Genomic DNA, 5000 nt, shown 5'->3' with positions numbered 1-5000 from the left:
ACACACGCACACACACACACACACACACACACACACACACACACACACACACACACACACACACACACACAAAAGCAGACACTATTTCGTGGCATCTCCCTGTTTTCGTGCAGGTGCTTTGAAATTTGGCAGACCGCCCTGTGCTTTGATGGGCGTGGCAAAGGCGTGCCCTTTGACATCTGCGCAGCGCCTGTGACAAATTGTTGGCTGAAAGTTGGTCTAAACGCACGCCTCCTCAGACCACGCCGGTGGGCTCACATGATCGGGCTGAATTTGATGGAGGTGCAGGCAGACAGATACGTCAGCTCTGTCAACAGGTGTGGTGGACGTCAGAATCCCCCTTCGAGGATGACCAGGCTGCAATGGATGCTCAGTGGGCAACACTTGACACGATACTGGTAAAAAATGTGAGTTAAAAGCTGTTTTTGGGGTCCCCCTCCCACCCCCATTGTCTCTCTGGGTTGTGTTTGGGTTTTCAGGGTTGGCCCTTTACATCGCTAGGGTCAAGGTTTTCTGCCTTGTGTTTTTTGGGATTGGGCTTGATTAATTTTTTTCCTGCAAAAGGTACAAATGTCATCCGTCAACCTCCTCAATGAGCAGACTTTATTCCCCAAAGAAAATTCTTTATTTCGTCATGTTTGTGTATGTGTGTGTGTGTGTGTGTGTGTGTGTGTGTGTGTGTGTGTGTGTGTGTGTGTGTGTGTGTGTGTGTGTGTGTGTGTGTGTGTGTGTGTGTGTGCGTGTGTGTGTGTGTGTGTGTGTGTGATGGATGAGCGCGGTACCACAAGCCCCCAAGTCTAATACCCTCAATGAATGCAGCAAGGCATGCTGGGTCGCGGCCGGTCCACTCATGCCTGGTTACTCTCCATCATTCCCAATTAAAGGCGTCGCTCGCTCTTATCATCTCCGCCGCCACCTCGTATGAATATGCAAGCGACTCTTATCTGCTCAGGTAAAATGGCCGCCGGAGCACGCGCGCCGCATGCTGATGAATCTCTTTGACCAAACTCGGTGTCCCAAAACTGGATGTTATTTTGCAGCAAAATAGTTCATGTTTCGCATCGATTATTCTTGGCAGTTTCGGGTTTTTTTCCAAGTTCTCCAATTTATTCCTCTTCTCACAATTTTGGGCACAAACACATGAGCTAACTTAGCAATTGAACTCACACTGCCACATTTCCCAACGGAAAAAGAGTTGCATATTGAGTGAGTCTTGGGAGCCATTTCCACATTCCGACGCTAAATGAGACATTTTAGAAGATGATCTTCTCCTTGCACATTTCCCAACAGATTTCAAACCACTTGAGAAGAGTCACAAGATTTTCCATCCTCATCTTATGTCCCCCCCTTCCTCATTTCTCAAGTGATTTTAAAGTCCAGAAACCGAGTCCAACATTCAGGATATCTTCAGAAACAGTCCCCAAATTGCTACGTTTTTTTTGGTTTTCCCTTCCACAAAAAAAGGACAAAATCTGACTGCGACAGGCAGTGAGGACTGCGGAAATAATCATTGGTGCCGCCCTACCCACTCTTGAGGACTTGCACACCGCATGAACTGAAACAAGAGCACGGAAAATCCTACTGGACCCTGCATACCTCTGCCCACCACCTCTTCCGGCTACTCCCCTCAGGTAAGCGCTGCCGATCCATACGCACCAAAACCGGCAAACATTCAAACAGGTTCTTACCTGTCGCCGTTAACTCCCTAAACAGTGCCTCAAATCTTGAGTGGCTCGTTGTTATTTTTGCACACCATATTGTACACAGGATTGCCGCCCGGACCATTGTAGCTCCAGCTCTCTGCTTACTTGAACAATTGGAATTCATCAATATTCCACAACACCAGACACTTTAAAGCGTTCAATGGCATTCTGTATCATTGCACATACAAGTTGCTCTCCAAATACTGCTCCTGGTCACTTAAAAATGTGACGCAACGATTATATGCACCAACTGCACAACCGTCATCGTATTGTCTTGTACCGCTGATCACATTCTCTCTGCTCGATGATTGTGCGCATGGTTGCACAGTTGCCATTGGGTGCTACGACTGCACAACGGCACCCTTACATGATGGAAAGTATTTGGATACTTATCTAATTATCTGTAGTTTTTGGTATTGTGATACTTGTGTAGCCGATACTACCGAGGACGAATTCCTTGTGTTTTCGACATACTTATCCACCAAAGACGATTCTGATTCTGATTCAATATACTCATCAAAGTCAGGCCATCGCGGCAACCAATTTCCCCCCATTCCTGCTTTTGCCCCAATTCCACCTTTTCCATTTTTGAGTGTTGCACATCTGACAAACATTCCCCTAAATAAATGCAAGCCTTTTGACGCGGTGGCCTCCTCCTTCCTCAGCCGATTCAAAGCGTTGCGACTTCAAAATACACCTTGGGAGTCCTTTTCATCATCCACCAAATTCTCCCCCTTGCACATTTCCCAACTGATTCAAGCCATCGAAACCATCAAATATTCCCGAACTTTGGGACATCCAAGTGGTCACCTTTTTTTTCCCGATGACAGCAGACATTTGACATCTGGAACTCCTCCCTTCCACACATCTCAACTGATTCACGCCATGGCAACGTTTCGTACATTTCATCTCATTAAGGGCATCTGGAGAAGTGGATGGCATCATTTTCCCGGCAAGTTTCCACATTTTTTTAGCTTTCCCTGTTGTTCATAACCAAATCCCCAAAATAATGAATATGATTTATCATTTGGGTGATTATATTATTAGCAATAGATGTAAATAAAGGCTATCCTATTTGAAGTCAACGTCATAAGGCGCATGTACGAAAAGTCAAAGTTGGACTCATCACTCGACTGTCATCGCTCGGTTCTCGTTTGAGAGTCAGACAAGGGCCCTCCACGTCTTTCGTGGCAAACAGCGCCATCTCTAGGCCACCTGTTGCAGTGCAGCATCCGCACATGCACGCGCCTTCCGGGTCTCGTTCGAATGGTCAATGTCCAGCCGGACAAAAGCGGGCAGAATGTGGAGAGAGGAAGAAAAGGAGGAATGCAAAACAAAGGGGAAGCAAATGTAAGACGCGAGGGAGAGGAAAATTGCAGGCAACGCCCTGAGCAAGGAAAAACAACTCAAGAAGAAGAGCAGTGAACAGGATTCCAAAATGTCTCTCATTGACGTTTTGCTGACGAAGCACTCGACAGGTTCTTTCATTTATTTGACAGCCGCTCCGTGCCGCCTTGTTTGTGTGGCCGTCATTTAAAATCAGTCCATAAGCTTTGACTCACATGAATTTGTCAAGACTCTCAATGTGTTACAGTCAAAACAGATGAGGAAAAAAGTCTTTATTGAAGCATTTGTTTATTTCTTTTTTAAAATGTCTGTAGAATGTATCCTGTCATGGAAGCGTCTGCTTAGACTTGTTCAACAAATTCGTCTTGTTCTCTTTAATCAATACATTTCCCAAATAGAAATATTCCCACGTGCTGTATTAGTTTTGAAGAAAAAGTCAGCCCTTTAAAACATGTGTAACTTTCCATCCCTTTTCATGTGTTGAAGTCTCAATTTCAAGTTCCTTCACACTTAATTTTCACAGTGGGACAAAGTAACACTCTGGAATCAGCGTTAATGTCACGGATGACTCTTTGGCGTTTTAAAATGTGGTGCCATCACTGAACTCTTAATAACTCCATCGAGCTTCTCCTGTGCTAAATAAAAGTCCAGTTCGTATTACTGACTGACTTCCCGTAGTTGTTAGTGTCCGTCTGCTCGAGGCCAATTAAAGGAGAACTCGGCTGCCCTTTTGCTCGTGTCCCACTGACAAATTAAACTTTACTATTACACCAAAAAAAGACCAAGTTTTAATCAGCAGCGGCTGCACACCTTTTTCACCACACCTTGTGTCACGTACCTGTAGCTATAAAAATACATTTTTATTTCATGCTGTAGTTTCAGCTTCTGTTCACATATCCTCAGCTTGTGATTGTGAATGCCAACTGCATGACTGGTGAACGTGTGAACAAAAACACTTTTCCACCATATCATGCACGATTGTCCTCCGTTTTTATGATGATATTAATCACAATATTATATTTATTCGTATATTCTTTACATGTATGTGTGGGGGTGCATATACACACACACACACACACACACACACACACACACACACACACACACACACACACACACACACACAAATGTGTGTATACATAAAAGGCTGGGATTGGCTCCAGCAAGTCCGTGACCCTTGTGAAGATAAACGGATCAGATAATGGATGGATAAAATAATTTCCGGCCCTTATGGTTGCATTGAGTCCATTCAAAATTTTTCAAGCCCCCCCCCCCAAAAAAAAAATATTTAATCAGTGGGGATAGACTGCCAGAAAGTATTTGTCGCAAAAAACAAGCTATCTTTGTCCCATCCCCCAAAATTGTAAATATTTTGAAAAAAAAGTCCTCAAATCGTTGAATCTGCGGGTATGAACCACAAATATGAGGGGATCCAATATATACGAAGAATACATACAATGAATGTTAATATGCAAATTCAATATTTTCTGTACGCGTTTTTTTTTTTTTGGTTAATCATTCAGGTGGTTTAAATCCAGGCATTGGATTTAATTAACAAAATCCTCCCATGTTGAAATCATTTCACATCTACAAGCTGATGATGATCAAAATGGACTTTTGAAAGCGACATCCTCTCACCCGATGTAACGCTGACATGTTGGCGGAGGTGGTCAGAGCATCATGCGGTCTGAAGATGGCAGGTCACACCGAAATGGCGTTGGTAATTTGCAACAATTTGCGCCCTGCGACAGCGGCTCTCGTCTTATTGGAGCATTCATTTTTGCTGTTGTCACATAAAAAGTCCGGACGCCCCTTCGTCCCACCGACCTCGCCAACCTGCACACCTCCAAATATCAAATGCATATTTCACCACACATACACATGCGCACACTTGCGCGCACGCACACACACACACACACACACACACACACACACACACACACTCACACA

The sequence above is a fragment of the Hippocampus comes genome, unplaced genomic scaffold (genome assembly GCF_001891065.2).
Source record: "Hippocampus comes isolate QL1 unplaced genomic scaffold, H_comes_QL1_v1.1 scaffold21, whole genome shotgun sequence".
Taxonomy (NCBI): Eukaryota; Metazoa; Chordata; class Actinopteri; order Syngnathiformes; family Syngnathidae; genus Hippocampus; species Hippocampus comes.
Note: the sequence above shows the minus strand (reverse complement) of the source record.